The 19,993-nt window shown below is 39.8% G+C and overlaps 1 long non-coding RNA gene across 2 annotated transcripts in view; it reads right to left on the bottom strand.

The window, feature by feature from the left end:
* Window positions 1–19,993, bottom strand: part of LOC136009306 (uncharacterized) — a 103,759-nt gene that overhangs the window by 4,655 nt on the left and 79,111 nt on the right. The window contains exons 4-5 of one of the 2 annotated variants that reach the window (XR_010610480.1): window positions 12,919–13,019; window positions 12,362–12,421 (exon numbers count right to left, since the gene is read on the bottom strand). The exons of the other annotated variant lie outside the window; for it this stretch is intronic. This is a non-coding gene — a long non-coding RNA (uncharacterized LOC136009306). Of the gene's footprint in view, window positions 1–12,361; window positions 12,422–12,918; window positions 13,020–19,993 lie in introns of those variants that run through there. 2 annotated transcript variants of the gene reach the window in all.

Here is a 19,993-nt window from a genome sequence, read left to right on the forward strand (position 1 = left end):
AAATATGATTTTACACCATGGTAGTCTACCCATGGCATTTGCACACTGAAACATGTCTACAAGTTCAAAAAAGGTTAGCTGAGTGTTGATTATATGGCCTGGAAATTCCGGTTACGCTATAAACTTGTTTATGAAGGCATTCATTCTGTGCTTGCAATGTTCTCACTGCAATTTTTATTAGCTTTTACAGCATGCCTTCCATGTCTCTTTTATCAGGAGACCACAGGGTGACTCAGAGAGCAGTTTGTTGCAACCCTATTGCCCATAATCCCATAGTGACCTAATCAGTTTAGCTGTAACTATGAAGTTGTTTCACTATAAAATCCCTGAAGGCACCTAGCTCATGAGACATTGAGAATTCATGGTTCAGGCTTTTAAACAGTTACTGCATCTAAGATTGAGTGCCTGGAGCATTATGGGAACAGTAAAAATAATTTTAAACAAAATAACTGTAATGAAGATACAGATAATCACTGGGGGGTATGTGGAAGGTGACACACTCAGTTTTCATATCAGTTCTGCTTCCAAATCTTTCCAAATCTGTAAGAATAGAAGGAAGACGGCTAGCAATCTCTGACAGAAAAAGAAATGCAAATCAACTTCTTTATCTTCTTATCTCCCAGACTCCTAATATTTGTGGGGGAAGCACTCTGTCATTCAAAAACATGCATAGTTTTGAACCTTGACGCTGGCTTGAGCCAGCAACATGAATTTGACCAGGGCTCCGTTATAACGCATATTTCTGACTGCAAATTTAGACCAAAACCAAATGTTTTCTCCTTATTAAAATACACTCCTTCTGCATTCTCCAGTTTCAATTAAAACTGGTTTCTCAGAGGCCTAGTTGCTGCCTCAAATAAGGGCTCTGTGACCTATTACGCATTCAATGTTGGCAAATATCTGCTATCAAGGGTATGACAAGAACACGTGGCCGGTACAAGACTTGGCCATATCCAGGTCAAAAGCTTGGTATTTATCAGAGAATGCCAAAATGTTTGGGCGTCTTAATTTTAGCCTGAACAAGATCTGGTAGGGAGAAAGGTTTTGCAATTAAAACATACTATAGGAAGACAGGTTACCAAGCTCACCTCTGACATAGTTTGAAATGCATGAGTAGTACCCACACATCTTGCAGAGGCTGGTGCAGCTAAATGAATCAGCGTTTGTCACTGCTTGGATGGGAGGTGCTTTCTATCTATTCTTTTTACTTTTTATTTCACTTTGAAGTACTCTTGTAAAAGTGTTTATCTTTAAAACTGTTAATTATTATAGTATTAGAAAAATTATCTGCAGTATACTTGCTCTAGTTCAAATAACCTAATTTTGCTAGGCAAGAAAGGAGAGGAAATGACACATAAGAGATACAAGTATATGCAACTAAGCATTTAAAAACCAAATCATGTTGCACTAAAGACCACAGTGCTTAGCATACGAATAATTGTACAAACTATAGGAACTGGAGCCAAATTCCATCAAATACCCTTCATACTCTGCAAACAGCATGAAATCCTCTCTAAATTCTCCAATGGATTCATTGCATTGTATCAATCAGCTGTCTAATCCAAAGGCAGATTTCCATTTCCACAATATATTATGCGTAGCAATAAAACATGCTTTTAACAAGAATGACTTCTGCAGTTTACTTAGCGACACGAGGCTTTCCATGTCTTGTAAAGCTCAAAATTGCTACCATTAAGGAAAGTGTTCCACTGCATTTAAGCACTCTCCCCTCCAGAGATGCAGTTTATTAACACTACCCCAAAAGCTCTCAAATCCCCAAGGTCTAACGCACATTTCAGCCCCTAATCCTAGCTTTCAGGAAATCCACAGATATTTATTACTTTTATGTGAATTAATTTAAGCCCTGTATCCCATAACGGCCATGTCATGATATGATACATCCTCTGCCAATTTATATTCTCAATTTCATTGCTTGTGCCTCTACAGCACTTCACTCTTCACTGAGCTGCTTAAGACATGGGAAGGTTTTATAAATAATAAAGAATAGATGTAGAGCATTTAGCTGCAAGCAGAAAATAAATTACTACATGAAAATTTGTTCAGAATTCATTTTTGCCTCATTAGCTGATTACTCTGAAAGCATGCCTATTTACAAACATTTCCAGTTATCGAATTGAAACATATTGAAAGCCACCCCAGCTTGCCTGAATTAAAGAATCTGAACTAACAGAAACATTCAACTCCCCTCTCAGTTAGGATGGCGCAGAGGTTTTTGGCTCTGTGTATTAACGGCTAAGTTACCAAATTGTGCTGAAGAGCAAAGTTTTACATATTCAGAGATCTTCTACAGATAGATTCTCCAAACATGCATATTATCAACTGGCTGTATTTTACATAACATTCTTGGCTACAGAGACCTACAGAAACAGTCTTCTCCCCTTCCTCCCTGCCAGCTGTAATAACTAAATGAAACAAAAGCAACCTCAAACTCATCCCGAATTCAGTGTTACAGAAAGTACCACTTAATTGTGATCTATTCATAACAAAATACTTCACTACAGGCTGCACCTGCACAAAAGGATCTAAAAAGGTATTTTATTAAACGCCTTTCACAAGCCTGCTGGGACTTCTGAGTTTCATTGAACTGCGTTGGATACATGGCCAAAGCGTAGTGGGAAGTGCAAACTGTGGAAATCTCAAACAAGCCTCTTCCACAAACAACCACTGTCTTTACCCATGTGAACTGAGAGTGCACTATGAGTGCCCATGTGTGACAGCCACTTCTTTAATCCACAACATATTCTTCCCAAATTTCTGAACCAGCATCCTAGCCAGGGTCAGAAAATTAAAGTGTCGTCCACTCAGATATCAAGTCTTGACCTAAAGCTTCATTTCCCATGCCAATCTGTTCCAATGTTTAGTTACCATCTCTGTCAAAAAATTAATACTTTAACCACACCATAGCTCATCCTGAGTATCTGAAACAGAGTAACTTCTTTTCTTCTAATGGCTTCAGACAGCAAGTCTGGTGTGAGCACTGAATTGAACAGTCTCCTATGAAATCTTCCCATTTTCATCAAACACTTTAAAAATAGCAATGAAGTTTTGCTGAATTAAGATCGCATCTGTGCCTGGGAGCTATGAGGAATGAGCCTCTGTACGCACAAGGTAACATCCATGTGTATGACAGGCAGTGACCTCTGTCCTCAAAGAATCCCCACCCTAAACAGGGAAGGCTAGCAAGTGGTGTGAAAAGACATGAAGATGTCCATTTAGGAGTATTTTCCTCCCACAGATAAATATACTGCTGCCTTTCACTCTCCAGAGACCATATTGGCCATTACCCCTTTGGAGTGGGAGAAAGGAGGAGACCCCGACACAGTCTGCCACACTTCAAGACTCAGAGTGAAAACAGGACCTTAGTTAACTTCTGTAAAATGCATAAGATTACCAAAAATACCTACATGAAACATCTAATTAACTATACCAAAATAAAACTGTCATGACAGAGATTCACGTCTCTGAAAAATATATAGCAGAATATTTTACTTATTTATTTTTTTTATAAAAAATAAAATTGTTGTATTTTCCTCTTTCGTCTTTAAGAATCTTAGGTTCAGGGCATCAGATCACTACCGGGAACCTAGCATGTAAGAGATACTTCTGCACCCAAACACGATGCTAATGCGAGTAATATCTGCACGTTCTGAAAAGCTTTTTCCTAAATTCAGGATGAATTGATAGCTCCAGTTAACTCAGTTAAAACTGAATGCTCATGCGTGCATGCAGATAAATACCCACATTCAGAACCAAATGTCTGCCAAATGACCTCAGAATGTCAAATGTTAGAAACACTGTTTCTTCCTGCTCTAGAGTAAGCCTAGGGCTCACAAGGAACTTTTAAAAATAAACTCAATCTCTGTGTCAAAAGCAATTTAAAAAATTAGAGATAAAAGGACAACAAAGTCACAAAATGCAGTGATTTAAGAATAACAGTTTACAAACACGTGTACCTCAAAGACTGTTAATGAAAGATGTGTTTGTCTTTGTTAAATGAAATCAAAGTAATTCTGTTGTAAGAAACTTGAAAGGCTGGATGCTACAAAGCACAAGCTGAATATTAACATCAAGGTGACAGTATATATGCTATGAAATAAAGCTATAAAGTACATTGACATGAGCTGCCATCCCTCCTTCAGAGTTTCAGTAATCACAGAGTAATTATATGAAGAACCATCAACGTCAATCCTCATTTCTTTAGCCACGTGGAATGAGTATCAATGGGAGGAGAAACCACTCATGGTACTGCAGGCATAAAACAGAGAGGCTACAAGAATATATTTTTTTATCATGGGGATGTTGGCAGCAGATATTCTTTCTTCAATAAAATATTTACCAACTAAGATAGAGCTTTATATTAATCGTCTATCTGCAGACAGAAGAAAAATAATAGAGGACTTAATACTAAAGCCTCAAAATGGGAAAATACTCAGCTGTATATGCCAGTCAGGACTGTCTGCAGCTCACCTTCAACAAGACTACCTCAAGAAGCCAGCTGATGCAACCATCTGACCATAAACTTAACTCTGAACAACCAGAAGGCAAAGTACATACTTCCATTGTGCCTTGGCAACACAGATGGAGCCTCTTGTGAAAATATCTTTCATTTAAAAAACAGGAATTTATCTAAACCCAGGCAAAACCCATACTGTGTGCTTCCTTCTCGGCAAGTGAACTGCATACAAGAGAGGTTGAATCTCCCATAACAGCTCTGAGTTACATCTTTTTAATGGACAACTGCAAGGTACTCAAATTATTGTGGGAAAGGCCACAGAAGACTTTATGTGAAACCATGTTTAAAGTCTGTTTTTCAGAGGCTTTTAAATGACAAATGGTAGGGCAACAAAGAGCAGGGGGAAGTAGGAGAGGTAAAGAAAGAATTAATCACCTGGGCTTGGAATAAACTATCCTCTAGCAGAACACTGTACTTCTGGCATATTACCCAAGCACTGAAACATGCCTGCCAGGTGCTTATTAGAGTTACTCATTTTAATGGAATTGTGCATATGAATGAACACTAAACATATCATTTGTTTATCTGATTAATCGCTACAACACCTGTTGCCATGGCTCTTTATTATAGACAGTAATGTAAATCTGCAAACAACGCTGGGGAAAAAACATCATCAACCCAAAGCAAAACAACTGAATTAAATGGCAAGCAGATGAGGACAATCTTACAGTGTGTATGGAAAATTTGCTGCCAAAGCACTGATGGCCTGGCCCAGGCAATGCAATTCTCCAAGTATGAAGCCTTAAAAAGAGGACATCCTGCTGTAAGTCACGTAAGGGAACGAGTTCTGATCTTACATCAGCATGGGATCCAGAGTAACTCTCCTGAATGCCATGAAGGACTGCCTGTGAAATTCCTCATTTTCTCAATATATTGGTATGCTGTTCAAGGGTTTATGGTACTCTAAAAGAATTTTCCGGCCTCAGCCACAAGCTTGCAAGCTGTACCCACACAACTTCCTTCAAACAGGAAACATGGCAGAGCAGCATTCATGGATGAGCTACATGCATTATCTTCTGTTTCCTCCTAACACTTCCTTGGGACCTAAGAAGTGCTTGCAAGCAAAATGCTAAGCTGATGTACAGGCCAGCATCTTGGCTTCACTTGCCTTTTCTGTTTCCAAACTCTTGGAAAGGCCAAACTAACAGATCCCATTACACAAACTCCAAGTGAAACATTTGTCTCATCAAAAGTAATTGAAAAGCCAGAATTTCACCTCTAAAAAATCTATTGTTTGCTATGTGTGAGGTGCCTTTTATAAATATTTCTAGACAGAGCTTATATGTAACACAGTCATACAAATTCTTAGCATAACTCCAAATGAAGATTTGGGTAAAACTACACACTAAATTCCATATTTTAATTCTCTCACATTATTTGGTTCAACTGAATAATCTTTACAGCTTTCTGAGATTTCATTTCTTGATCTCCCAGCTCTTTAGAGCAGAATAAAAATCATAAGGGATTCATTCCCCACCCGTTCTTATACCTTATAAGTGCAGGATATATATATAGCCATAGAGTGCAGGCTGCAAAGCATGCTCAGTCCTGTTAAGCACTGAATGCACTTAGTCTTGCCAAGCACCATGCATTTGACTCTGGTGTGGATCTCTGCATTCTGCTGCTGCTGATTGAAGCAGGAAGCATCCTTCATTGTTCAAAAGAAGAACAAATCTTCAACATAGACTATTTTAGAAAATGAACTTCTGCATGTGAGCCACTCCATCTCATCTGACCAAAGCCAAAAGCAGCCTATAAAATACATTCATAAAACAGTTGCCAACTGTGTCTGCTCATGAAACACCGTTTTTAATGTTTACTTACAATGTTTGAGTAGCCATTGATTTTTTCATGAAGTACAGTAATTACATTCTACCCAAAGTTTTAACATTAAGCATCTTAATTATTTACAACATAATGTGTTTAATGGAGCACAGCATTACTTACTTCAGGTAATATATCTCCAACATTATGATACATGAAACCTCTTTAATTTAGTCATCTGCCTGAAGGGTTTTCTAGAAAACTTTGAGGACTTCAGACTTAACAGAATATGAAACAGAAAGTTCATGCCATACAGTTTAGTTTTAATAAGTTTATTACTGATATGCTGGTCTTTTGATGGGCCATTTTGCATCAGCAAACAGCTAAAAAAAGAATAAAAAAATTAAGCCTTTTGACTAAAAAATAAAAAGTTCTATATTCCAGTAGCATGATGACTTAGCAATTTATTTTCTCCTTTGGTAATTTAAATTTGTTTTTCCTTTGGTAATCTAGATTTGTAGGTGTTATTGCAAGAAAGAAAGAATGAACAAGATTTGTTTCTAGTGAACACATAAGACTTCTCTAAATCATATGTTCCTGCCGTAATAAAGTGTATAGAAATGCACTAGAGAATTTTAAAACACTCAAACAAAAGCATGGTTAGGTTTGGAGTTCAGGCTCCAAATGTACTTTGCAAAGTAAAAGGGACAATGGTTTCTAGACGTGCAATTTTTAAACTACTGAAAAATCAAGGATTTAGTTTTTCTAATAGGATGCCACTAGTCATAATAATCCACAAATTTCATGTTCTGAAAAAAAGGAACAGTGAGCCAAAGCCACTATATGCTTAAGAAGTCATCTTCCCTCTCCTCACCAAATCCACACTGCTCTGCACTCTCTCTCACGCTACTCCAATATTTCTCAGGTAAGCAGCACTCCCCAAATGAGAAATGTGTGCACACACAGTAGAGGCAGAAAGCCCAAAACACAAGGCGTGTGCAGACGTGTGAGTGTATGACAAAGAATTTGCTGAAGGAAACTTAGCTGCCCAAAGATGCCAGTCCACACTGAAAGACGCGGAAGCCACGTGGAAGTGGGACACAGGGAGGCAATGGGGAGGAAACAGTGACAGTGCATCCTACCTACAAAGAGCTCGGAGGGAGTGAGGTCATCATACAACATGGAAGAAGATAAGGGGGGATATTATTTGTAGCCATTATAAACAAAGGGGATGAGTAGAAAATTCCATCCCTGAAACAGAATATTTCCCTGACCATACTCACAAAGTTATGCAGTTCATAAACTTCAACATTCTGAGGGCTGTGTTTATGCAATCATGATTTTAATCTAAAAATTAAAGGAAAGAAAACTCTTAAAGAGGGGAAAAAAGCCTGATAAGTCATCAGCTTTTTGGAACCCCTCACTTGTTTTCTTGAGTATTTTAGGTCTAGCCACATCTAACCACTCTCCAAAATCAGAACATATAATTCCTGAAAGGTTTGATTGTTTCTGGGGAAGTAAAGGTATTAGATGATTGCCACGGGAAACTTGCTCAGACATGAAATGTACGGAAAAAAGCTCATTCTGTATTAAGCATTAAATGGACGAGAGACTAGCGAGACCTAAACAACAGATACATTGCTTGCAGTGTCCAAATCAACACAATAAATATTCCTGTTTTCACAAAAACGTTCCAGTAAAAAAAAAAAAGGAAAGCAGTATAAAATATTGACAGAGGTTCTCTGAGATTTTCTACAGACTGATAATATTAATTCTCTTCTCATTTTGCCTTTGAAGGATACCAAGTAGAAGCTGCAATGCCATGCAAACACAAAGCATATGGAAATATTGTCTTGAGAATGGATGTAATTGGCAACCCAAAGTAACAGCATGGCAGTTCTGCAATCTGAAGTAAAGCAGAACAGGACACTTGTGTGAGCTACAGTGGTGAAGTATCTAATTCACATTAGTGGGTATGGGTATCACTTTTTTTCTGTGACCTCAGTGGGCAACACACTAGGCTCTGTGACAGAAAAATGACCACAAGAGGGACAATGATTGTCTGTGTACCCTTCTACGTATGTGTGCACACACATTCCTCCTAAATCTCACATCAGTTCCCAAGTGCTTCAGATGACCTGTGGCCCAATCTCATTCAACCATGTGTCTGCTTCCACCTTTAGACCTTATCTTTCCTTTTCCACCCTGCTGTAAAGGGAAGGAAATGAGGCAATGCAGTTCCTCACCTTCCTCTATACTGCAATTCTGGGCCAGAACCCATTGCTGCTCTGGGCAAAAGCAGGGGGGAAGGAGGAAACAACATCTGATAGGGGTACTGCCTTTCCAAGAGAAGTAGTAAATTCTGAGAAAAAAAACCCACAACACACAACTGTGGAAGTAATAGATAAAATACAAGAACTCTGAATCAAAGGGTGAACCACAAAGCTAGGTGGCTACAAGGACAAGAATTCAATTATATTTGCCTTTCATATAATTTCTAATTGCTAAGAATCTATGTTGAAGCAAAGCATGAGGTACTCTGATCTCAGACATATAAATTCATGCTTTGATAAAACACCTCTGAAAAGAAATGAGGGGAAAGTTGCAATATAAGTTTAAAGGGAAATAATTATGCCTTATTGCAAAGCACGACAGCAGTATGCTAAATAGGAACTCTAAAAGCAGACACTGATCAGGGTGGTTAGACTTCTTTTCCTCCCAGAGAGATACATAGAATTGGAGATAAAAAAGTACAACTGACACTGAGTGCAGATAGAAATATCCTAAGGTACAAAAGGAAGTTTTCCTGCACAAAGCAGCATAGTGTGATGAGATGATTGTTATATTACCTGCAAATCTGTCATCTACTCAAAATCCCAGATAAGACAGAGCAATGTCTCTGCTGCTCATCCACTATCCTGAATCCTTCCCATTCCCCACTCTCCTCTGTACACATAAAAATCTGTCCTCACTCACTTGGCCAAGACCACAGCCTCCACAACACTGCTGCAAGATCAGGTGAGAAGCCTGGTTAAGAGCAGTACTTTACCACAGGCTACCACCAGCACAAGTCTGGCAGGTTTTAGCCAGGGTCATTTGAATTCACACTGTGCCTACCTTCCCAGCTGCAAGGCTGCAGTTCAGTATCAACAGAAGAAAGAGGAATTAGTTTATTTCTTTTTCATTAAGCATGTGATTTAGTTAGGAGAACACAACACCTATCCCAAGTGGCAACACCGCTAAACCACCACAGCTAGCTTTTCTGTTTCCTTCACAGAAGAACAACCAGCAGCAACTCCCAGTAACCACTTCCATGGGTAAGGAGACCTCATGCTCTGCCCCCCAGGGCTGACAAAATTTGTCCAAATCTTTCTTTTTTTTTTTCTTTTTTTGCCTAGGAACATCTCTTCTAGAAATGAGCTTGGATGCTGGACTACTTAGCAATTGAGATCTCTTCTAGAAATGAGCTTGGATGCTGGACTACTTAGCAATTGAGATATAACTTGCTAATGACAGTAAATACCTGTTGTCTGTAGACATTTATAGTTTTTAACCAGTTTTTCATTATATCAGTGACAGAAGCCTTGCTCTCATTGACAGAAGTCTTCACTCCTTCCCCCACCCACATACGTCTATATCCAGTCAGACGTCTGGAATTTTCCTTGTGGTACAGAAGTGATTACATTTGCTTTATGCCTTTGTGGGGCAGACAAGAATTTAAAAGGTTTAAGCAAAGTTACAAAGGAAAATGTAATGGTATTTGGAACTTTTAAAACAATTTACCTTTCATGTGTGTTTCTGAGCTCAGCTCAGAGACTACCCTTTCACAGTCAATCTCCCCCAGCCATCTCTCAATACACTGCAAACAAGATTAAGCTTTTGTTACTGTCTCAAAGTCAATCAGGGTCATCTACAGCAGACAAGGATTGAAGGTGTTCTTTAACTTACTGCTTATCGTTTGGTGATAAGGTTCATTCTTTTTCAACTACGTTCCAAATGGGGAAATATTTTTCTCTCACACTTCTTTGCAAACCTTGGAAGCTTCTTCACTGCCTTTGGAGTCATTTCCCTTTCAAGAACATTTTGTCTGTGGAACATAACTTTGTAATATTTACAGTCTTTTACCAGCAGCAGTGGATCCAGCTCATTATAGTTATTGTAACACACATCTATCCAACTCTCAACTTTCAAGAGATTGCTTCCTTTCCTTGCCACTATATTAATTCCACTGATATTCCAGTTCCTTTTTTTGGTGGTGGTGGGTTGTTTTTTTAGTTAGACTTTTTTTTTTAACTATTGCTTTCTAGATATAGGGATCACTTACTGTGCATGGTGCGTTCCTTGAGAAGAATTATTACAGAAACAGGTATCTCTCTCATAAAGGAGATAACTGAAGTCTGCAAAGATAATGGTTTGCATTTCAAAGGAATGTTCAGTGGGAAAGAGATGTTCTCTTTTCCGAACAAGAGGTTCAGGGATGACTCTTCATTGCACAAGCATTTCATCATCTGTCCAATCTTGGGAAGTCACACAAAATGCACATTATGTCTATCTATTAGCCCAAGCTGGAGATTCACCTCTCTAGTGGCTATCATACACCTCTGCCATAATGGCTTTTATTCACTGTGTGGAATCACAGCCTCTTTGCACTTCTGTCTACACTTGGCATCAGTATTCCAGGGCCAGTGAGATACTATCACACCAAGCTGCAGAAAGAACATATCTCCTAGCATAACCTCAAGCACAGCAATGGTCCAGCTAAAGACTCATTTCCAAGCTGCAAACTGACTTGAAATTTCATGCCACGCTGATTCTTGGTGCACTGATGTTAGCAAAGTGCACATCCCATACCATGACCCGAAGTGCAGGGACTGTCATGTTGGGTTTAGGACAGAAAGGTTCAGTGAAAGAAACTAGGTTCTTGTCCAGACTCTTCTATGGGTGTAATCAAACTTCTGTGATTAAATCTCTGATAAGACACGTGGTGTGTTCTCTGACCCTGCTAGCAGTTACACACTTTACACTCTCTGACTTACTCTATTGGCTTCAGTTGGCCATAAAGCACATAAAGCTTTCGGTGTATGAAGTTAAACATTTTTACTGTGATATTGTGACTGTACGTTGAGGGCTCAACTGCTAGATGTAAAAAAGCAAAAAGAACCAAAGTGTGACAGCAAAAACCATTCAGTCTGCAAGAAAAAAGGATGTCAAGGTTTAGATCTTGGAAAAGGGAGAATGTTTGGTTTTGCTTTTGTGCTCATACTCTAAAATGGTTTTTCTTGAGAAGATTAAAGCCTTAGAAATGGTTTGTGTGAGCACCTCTTCATTCGGAGAGAGCAAAACCCAAACATAGCAACATACTGACTTGAAACATACCTCATTCTCCTTCAGGGTACAGTCCACACGATGCAGTTAACATAACTGATCAGAGACATGTACACCTTGAACATGCAGGGTAAAATCCACTTATAAACAGAATGGTAACTACATTCATGAAAATCTATGTTTGCCCATATGTCTATGAATGCCGGCAACAAGAGACTCTTAATTGCGTAATCATGCTTTATCCCACAACAAACCACCTAGCCACATTTGGCTGTTACCACCTCATTCTTAGCCCTGTCTTCAAATTGATTTTAATAGAATTGTGAGATATAGCTAAGCACAAATGCATGAACCATAATTCTCCAGTGTTTCAGACAGACTTCTGGATTACTTCTAGCAAATGGATAGGCATTGGGCTATCAGGCCAGATCAGGTGTTGAGTAGCAAGAAAGGGCTACAGTCCTCTTTCATGAAGCTATCTGTGCCTTTTCATGTCTTCCAAGAGTTTTCTGTAGCTTGTGTTTCTGCTGTGTTTTTACTCTTAATGCTTCCGTTTTCTCTGTCATTTTTAGCCATAGATTTTTCAACATTGCATCTCAAGTTGAAGTGATTGAAGCAGCATATATAGATAAAAATACATATACGTGCTCAAACACACAATATGCATAAACACAACTAGTTTATAAAGCTGTACAGTATACACTGTTTTAAGTTATTATGGACTGAAGATGATACTTGCCATTCTATGCCATGCTCTTCACTCTGCCTCCTGAAGAGTTTTTCGGTCTCTCTTCCTTTCTGAGCATATAAGCATATGTGAGTGTGTGCATGTAGAATTAAACAGCAGGTATTTGCAGAGTGTAGGAAAACAGAGGAGCACAAACTGCCCTGTTTGATTACAGTCCTGCTTGGATGCAAAGCAAAGGCTGAGTACATCCCTTGTGCACTGCTTCCAGATAAGAACTTTCAGAGACTAGCACTGAATCCTGGGAGTAAGATTTGTCAGATTTTCTAATGAAGGAAGCTGCCTGGCAGAGCTGGCTGAGTTACTGCATGACAGCTTTAGATCTCTGCTACTTCCTCCTGTCTACTTTAAAATAATAAAAAGAAAGATCCAAACAACTTCAGACTCAGGCAAAAGTTAGAACTATCTCTCATCTGCTCATGGCAGTGGGGTTGTAGCTCTGTTGCATGTATAAGAAGGGATACCGGGTGGAAAGACAGTTAAACTGAGCATGTACAGAAGCATTCTGAAATGAAGAGCACAAGTAGGAGGAATTTTAGCTTATGATTACCTTTAGCTTTGATTTTGTTCAGCTGCAGCTAGCAATTGCACCTGGTCTACAACCCAGTTCAGCACCAGCAGAAGCCACTTGCAAACCTCCTTCTGATGTAGCTGTAAAGTAAATTCATTCCCATTAAGAGAAGAAAACAGATATGCTCTTTCCCACATCTAAGCCCAGGTTGGACAGGGTGTTAAGTAACCTGGTCTAGCAGATGGTGTCCCTGCCCATGGCAGGGCATTGGAACTGCATCTTAAAGTCCTTTCCAACCCAAACTGTTCTATGATTCTGTGAGTTATGTTTCACAAAAACCTAACCAATGAACCAAACAACTCCAACAAACCAAGAACAAGATTTAACAACTAGCTGGAAACGGAGGGATACCTTTCCACACAATGCATCTGTCAGTCAAAGTACTGGAAGGAGATACAGACCCTGATGGTACTTCAGAAGTCCATGTCTTCCCATTTGGGCAACTTTTACTATCACCAAGTTTTACATCAGCTGGCACAAAGGGAGTTGATGGCTATGATCTGCCTTCACCTACTTTCTGAAATAACTAAATAATAGCCTTCAATATTGACAGAGAGAGTTGCCAAAAGAAATTTGATTAATTGCTCAGGAACATCCATCTTTACTCATTACTCTCTGAAATTGCCCTGTCAGTCAGAACAACACAGTTTTTCGCATGGAAGATTTAGAAAAATCATACTGAGCTAGAACCAAGAGACCTTCTCTGTTTGATTTATAGTTCATATTATTAGAAAAACACTTCCTTCAAGGAACAAAACCACTATGAGAGAAGAGGACAATGACAGCTTGCCAAGTCTTTTTACTCCTACTAATCACTGCAGCAGAAATTAGGAATTTGGTTTCTTGAAGACATTCCACTGCTAAAAAATGCTGCTAACCACATAGAATCATAGAATCGTAGAATAGTTAGGGTTGGAAAGGACCTCAAGATCATCTAGTTCAAACCCCCCTGCCATGGGCAGGGACACTTCACACTAGACGATGTCGCCCAAGGCTCTGTCCAGCCCGGCCTTGAATACCACCAGGGATAGAGCATTCACAGTTTCCCTGGGCAACCCATTCCAGTGCCTCACCACCCTAACAGGAAAGAATTTCTTCCTTATACCCAATCTAAACTTCCCCTGTTTAAGTTTTAACCCGTTACCCCTTGACCTATCACTACTGTCCCTAGTGAAGAGTCCCTCCCCAGCATCCCTGTAGGCCCCCTTCAGGTACTGGAAGGCTGCTATGAGGTCCCCACGCAGCCTTCTCTTCTCCAGGCTGAACAGCCCCAACTTTCTCAGCCTGTCTTCATACGGGAGGTGCTCCAGTCCCCTGATCATCCTCGTGGCCCTCCTCTGGACTTGTTCCAGCAGTTCCATGTCCTTTTTATGTTGAGGACACCAGAACTGCACACAATACTCCAGGTGAGGTCTCACAAGAGCAGAGTAGAGGGGCAGGATCACCTCCTTTGACCTGCTGGTCACGCTCCTTTTGATGCAGCCCAGGAAGAAGTTGGCTTTCTGAGCTGCGAGCGCACACTGAAGCCAGATCATGTTCATTTTGTCACAGACCAACACCCCAAGTCCTTCTCTGCAGGGCTGCTCTGAATCGCTTCTCTGCCAACAGCTGTGCCTAGGATTGCTTCAACCCAAGTGGAGGACCTTGCACTTGTCATGGTTAAACTTCATGAGGTTGGCATCTGCCCACCTCACAAGTGTGTTGAGGTCCCTCTCTGGATGGCATCCCTTCCCTCCAGCATATCAACCGAACCACACAGCTTGGTGTCATCGGCAAACTTGCTGAGGGCGCACTCAATCCCACTGTCCATTTCACCAACAAAGATGTTGAACAAGACCAGTCCCAACACCGATCGCTGAGGGACACCACTTGTTACTGGTCTCCAGCCGCACATTGAGCCATTGACCACAACTCTTTGTGTGAGGCCATCCAGCCAGTTCTTTATCCATCAAGTGGTCCAAACCAACCAACCAACCAACCAACCAAGGAAAGCTCCACATCTACAACCTCTGACAGATTATACCAAACAATAATATCACTAACCAGCCATCCTACTTCAGCATGTACTCATAGCCATCATAACACAAAGATTTTAAACCTGAAGTTAAATCCTTTCACCAAACCAAGTTGTATGAAATAATAAAACAAGGAACCTTCACATTTTCACTGTTTGTTTGAAAAATGAGAATGGAAAAAATATTAAAAAAGAAGAAAGGCAGAGACCAAAAGATGTTATTATCTCCTCTTCCTCACAGCTCCTTGAGCAACATGACTGAATTAAGCCACTGCCTTTGCTAACTTTTTGTATTATGTCCATTGTCTACAGAGCTGCTGAATGCAGCACAGTGTATCTGTAAGGCAGTGTTACTAATGTACTTGTTTACATAATGCCCAGAGCACACAAAATGTCACACACTAGAATAGGTATGCTCTTTATCTGAGCTGCTGAAAGCTGGCAGGGGTGGGTAGATTTGGGTTTGGGAATGAGAGTCAGTAGTTGTCCTTTTTTAATCTCTGGAAGCTCCTGTTCAAATTCCCTGTGTAGGCTACAGACACCTGCAGAGGCAGTGCACTAAGGGAGAACTGAGTCTTACAGGTGTCCACACAGGCATAGCTGGAGAAGACTTTCCCAAATACACAGCTGTAAAAGCCAACCAATGATGCAGGAACACAGCAGAGACAGAAAAATCTACTTATGTGATTCTCTGCTCTATGCCTCATAACACGCTGCAGACATAACCTAACTGTGGTTCTAAACAATGCTAGACAGCACAGTTTGGGGCACCAGTAACTTGCTTAGGCTGGTTGATCACAACTGAGGCCAGCATCAGAGTTTTAGTGATGCATTATTATAATGGGAAATTTCCTAAAATATTCAAAAATTAACAGTCAAATGTGAAGCTTGTGTCTGCTTTGGATATACTGATATTCAGTGCAGCCTGCATAAAGACATTCAGCAGAGGCATAATGCTTCACTTGACATTTTTTACACAGAGAGATAAACTTACAAAACGTGAAATATAGATAAGTCTTCACCAGACTTTGGATAAGTCTAAGTGCTTAAAAATGTCAAATAAGGTGCATTCTTAATGATGATATTACAGAGAGCTATCAAACACTGTCTGATTCAGTTCTCTAAGAAATTAATCCTAAATGGGCACTTTAAAATATTTAAAAGCTTATTTTTCCCTTGGCATTGTCTCTTTGTGCAAAGGCACAAGACAAATAGTGAAGAAGAAATAAGGATCTGAGATGTTGCAAACCTCACCTAGCTACTACATTCCTGTAACATGTGCAAAATGTCAAAATGATCTTTTTGCCTCCCCATGTTATACTGTTGCCTTTGAAAACAATAAATGTTAGCAAGATATTGAAGCAGTGTATGCTCAAGAATGCTGTTCAAAAGAGAAAACACTGTTATTTTTGGTTTCTATCATAGTTGAACAGCTACCTGCTGTGAAAACCTATATGGCAATCATTTACAAAACATGAAGACATACCAGTCTTTTCAAAGTTCTAAGTCCATAACAGTTTGGGATGCTCCAGCACCCACCCCATGGCTCTCTACACAAACCAATCGCCTAGAAAACAAATCAGAACATGCATTTCTTAATTAAAGGCAGCATCCCTTAGGACTCATATTGCTATGATAAGGGTTCACCCTTTCCCTGTCCTGGGAAAAAGACTGTATTCTAAAGCTGCATTGCAGCCCTCTTTCTCAAAGTTCACAGCTGAATAGGTGTCTGCAAAAACAACAGCAGAGTGGTTTTGCAATCAGAAATACACTGCAGCTCACCAACAGAAATAGCTAACAGCCAGACATCCAGTACCTTACCTTTGCAGAAATACCTCAGTTCTCCATATTCCATTTTATTGCACAGATATATTCACTGGAATCTAATTTAGGTGGATGGGACTGATCCATATTACATTTTAAAAGTGGTGAGACACTTCACCTAAGCTAATATCTTGAGTAAACCTAAGTCTATGAGGGATTATAGACTTCTTTATTCTGTGCTTGAGGTCAAGAGAACCTCAGTCAGCTGTAAAAAAAATAATGACCCTGAGTGAACAAATACTATTTGATTTCACAGTGTTTCTGGAAAAAAGAAACCCTAAGGAAGGTATTTTGGAGAACTGTTGCATTTTGATACCAAATGGCAAAGCTATTACAAAGTAGAACAAACATTCTGATTTCTGGTGCAAACTTTTGGGTCTGGATGTGTAAAGGGAACATCTACAGCTGGCTGTAGGCTGTGCAAACTCTGACAAATATAAGCCTTCTGGAGACAGCAGTTCTGAAAGGTGGTAAGTTAGCAGAAGCAGTACCAAAGAGGACTGGATGCTGAACTTTCTGTCATCCTCCTTACCACAGTTAACTTCTCTGAATTTGACATATTTAATTTTGAGATACTTAAGAACCTACTGAAAGATATTCTGAGGGAGGGTGCCCAGTGTTGTCTCTTCTTCTTCTCTTAAATGATCTTAAAAGCAGATTTAATGCCTGAAGTGTCCTTACTTGAGTGTGAGCAGCTGCACTTTAGAGCTAGAAATCAAGAGAAAGCAAGCTTGAGAACTGAAGGCAGTATAGATTAGAACTGCACAACGAGAAGAGAGTCATTACTTTCCATTTCAAGAAGCTGTGTGTATCTAGCATCCTATTAGGCAAAACAGGAGGTAAGAAGTGACCTTTAAGCAGAGCTAGCTAACATTTAAACAAGAATAAGTACTCATATTGGTTCTTACTCTCAGCTTAATTGCTTGACACACATTAAGTTAGTATCACTCCATCTGTGTGAGCAAGGTCTGGGCTTTTCACTGCAAACTTTTCACTGCAAACTTTTCACATGAAGGTGGTCAAAAGAAAAGTGAAGTAATTTCTCTCTTCAGTATATCAAGTCTCTCATTGAAGAAATCAGCTTGTGCAGGTCACCAGTGACAGCAAACATTTATGAAAGCCCCAGCACACTTGCCTGTCCTAAGGACTAACGAGAAATAAACCAGAGTCCCGCATGAAGCGTGCTGGGCAGCAGGAAGTCATGGTATGATTCACTGACATGAGCCAGCAATGTCACCAAGAATGAAGTAAATCCCTCAAGCGACTTAGTCAACTATGGAGACAAAGACAGCTTGAAAGTACCTGTGTCTTCATGAGGAATTTGAGAAGACCTTGAGCAGACTGTAATGCTTCTGTCTGCTGACTACTCTATCTCCCTGAAACTTACCTGCACAGTGCAAGAACTCTTGACTGACAAGTTCTAGATAGCAAAAGTAAAACAACTATAATGTTTTGGGTGATAACAACCTTCCCACAAGGGAAAAGAAAGCATGTGTTAACTGAAAGCAAAGTTTTATTTTTCCAGAAAAATACTACTTCGGTCATAAGGAAAAGTCCTACAAAAAAATCCAGTGGATGACAAGAAACCCTGAAAAGGGAGCTGACATTCCAAACCACTTTTAATCACACTAACAACTCATCTTCCTTTGGTCAAGTAATGCCTGGGAGCTCCCAGGACTTTGTGGATTTAGACAAAATTTCAGTGCCTTCACTGTCCCAGACTATTTTTCAGCTGTGGGAGTCCTGACATCAAATCAAAATCAAGAACGCCCTGAAGTCATGGCTCAAACCAGGCCTTCTAGCCTACCTGCTGCACAGTTCAGAAACCCTGGGGTGCCCAGAGCTCTTGGGTAGTCCTTCTCACAGAGAACTGATACTGTGAGCAGCTTCTTGCCTTACATACTGGCATCTGGCTTCTCCAGCAGCCAGATGCCATCAGAAAATTTCAGATTTGCTGGTGTTTCCAAAAAGGAAAAAAGTTTTGAAACATAAATTTCTGAAAGTAATCATTTGGACTGACTCAGAGAACAAAATACGCCACAAACAAAACCAGCCCACCCTACTTCTGAAATGTCAAAATTCCATTTCTTTTACATCACAGAGTAGTCTCGAAACTTGGCCAGAACGGGCTGGTTCATTGGGTCTCTACTTAATGTTTCTAAAAAGAAACACAAGATTTACTGAGAAGGGTGTTTTTCTTGATTTCATGGTTGATCTCTCATTTTTGGATGCTTATATTTGCACAGAAGTTTGTGAGCATGTTCTTTTGTGCACTGTCAAGGCAAGTTGTCTACACCGTACATAACTTTCATCTTTTGATGATGTCGTCTCTAGGGGAATTAAAAAAAAAACATTCTCCGTTTCATTATTTCACTGGCAGGTCCCATTAGGACATTCCCTATAATGAGAACAAATTCCCTTTGCCGAGCAGGTACAGTGAAAAGGCAAAATGATCAACACAAAAGGCAAGCAGTTAGCTACTCCCAGAAAACCTCAAAGGATGTTAGGCATGCACAAAAAGCACAGTGAATGCCTAAAAGTAATGATATTCTCAGTCTTGTATGATCATACAGAGCTGATAAAGACAATCCTGGGAGTGTCTTGCAAGAGGGAGATTGTAAAACGGACTTTAATCGAATTTAATGCTAAAAGAACTTTATCTACCAGGGAAAACTCATCCCAAAGAGCTTTTCAGAACTAAATAAAAAAAAAATAAAAAAAAATCATCTCTATACTCCCAATTCTGAATTTTCAGGCAGGAACAACAGGATTTAGGTCCAGAAGCAAAGGTTTGTGCAAGCAACGCGTAAAACTTGATTATATTGCTTCTGCCACCACAGGTAGGTGCACAGGATAAGGTTTTAATGCAAAACATGCAGGGAAGGGTTGTCTTACTCTGCACACATACCCACACAAGGGTCTGTTTTAGGGTATGCACTAGGTTTGCTTCCTGCAAACACAGGGAGAAGTAAAGCAGTTAAATGTCTTATTCAGTGATGCAGTATTGTTCTCTTGCTCCCTCTTGGTTTTTGGCTTTGACATTTCCTGGCTCACATTGAACATGTCCACAACTAATCAAAAGTTCATTAAGACATCAAGCAGACAGGTATAGCCAGAAATTTCAAGGGAGCCTGGTTTTGTCCATGAATTATTTTAAATCTGCTCATTATTAAGAAGCAAGCACAAGGCTGTCACAATGAATCCATCTCTCTTAAC

The sequence above is a fragment of the Lathamus discolor genome, chromosome 2 (assembly GCF_037157495.1).
Source record: "Lathamus discolor isolate bLatDis1 chromosome 2, bLatDis1.hap1, whole genome shotgun sequence".
Classification (NCBI taxonomy): domain Eukaryota; kingdom Metazoa; phylum Chordata; class Aves; order Psittaciformes; family Psittacidae; genus Lathamus; species Lathamus discolor.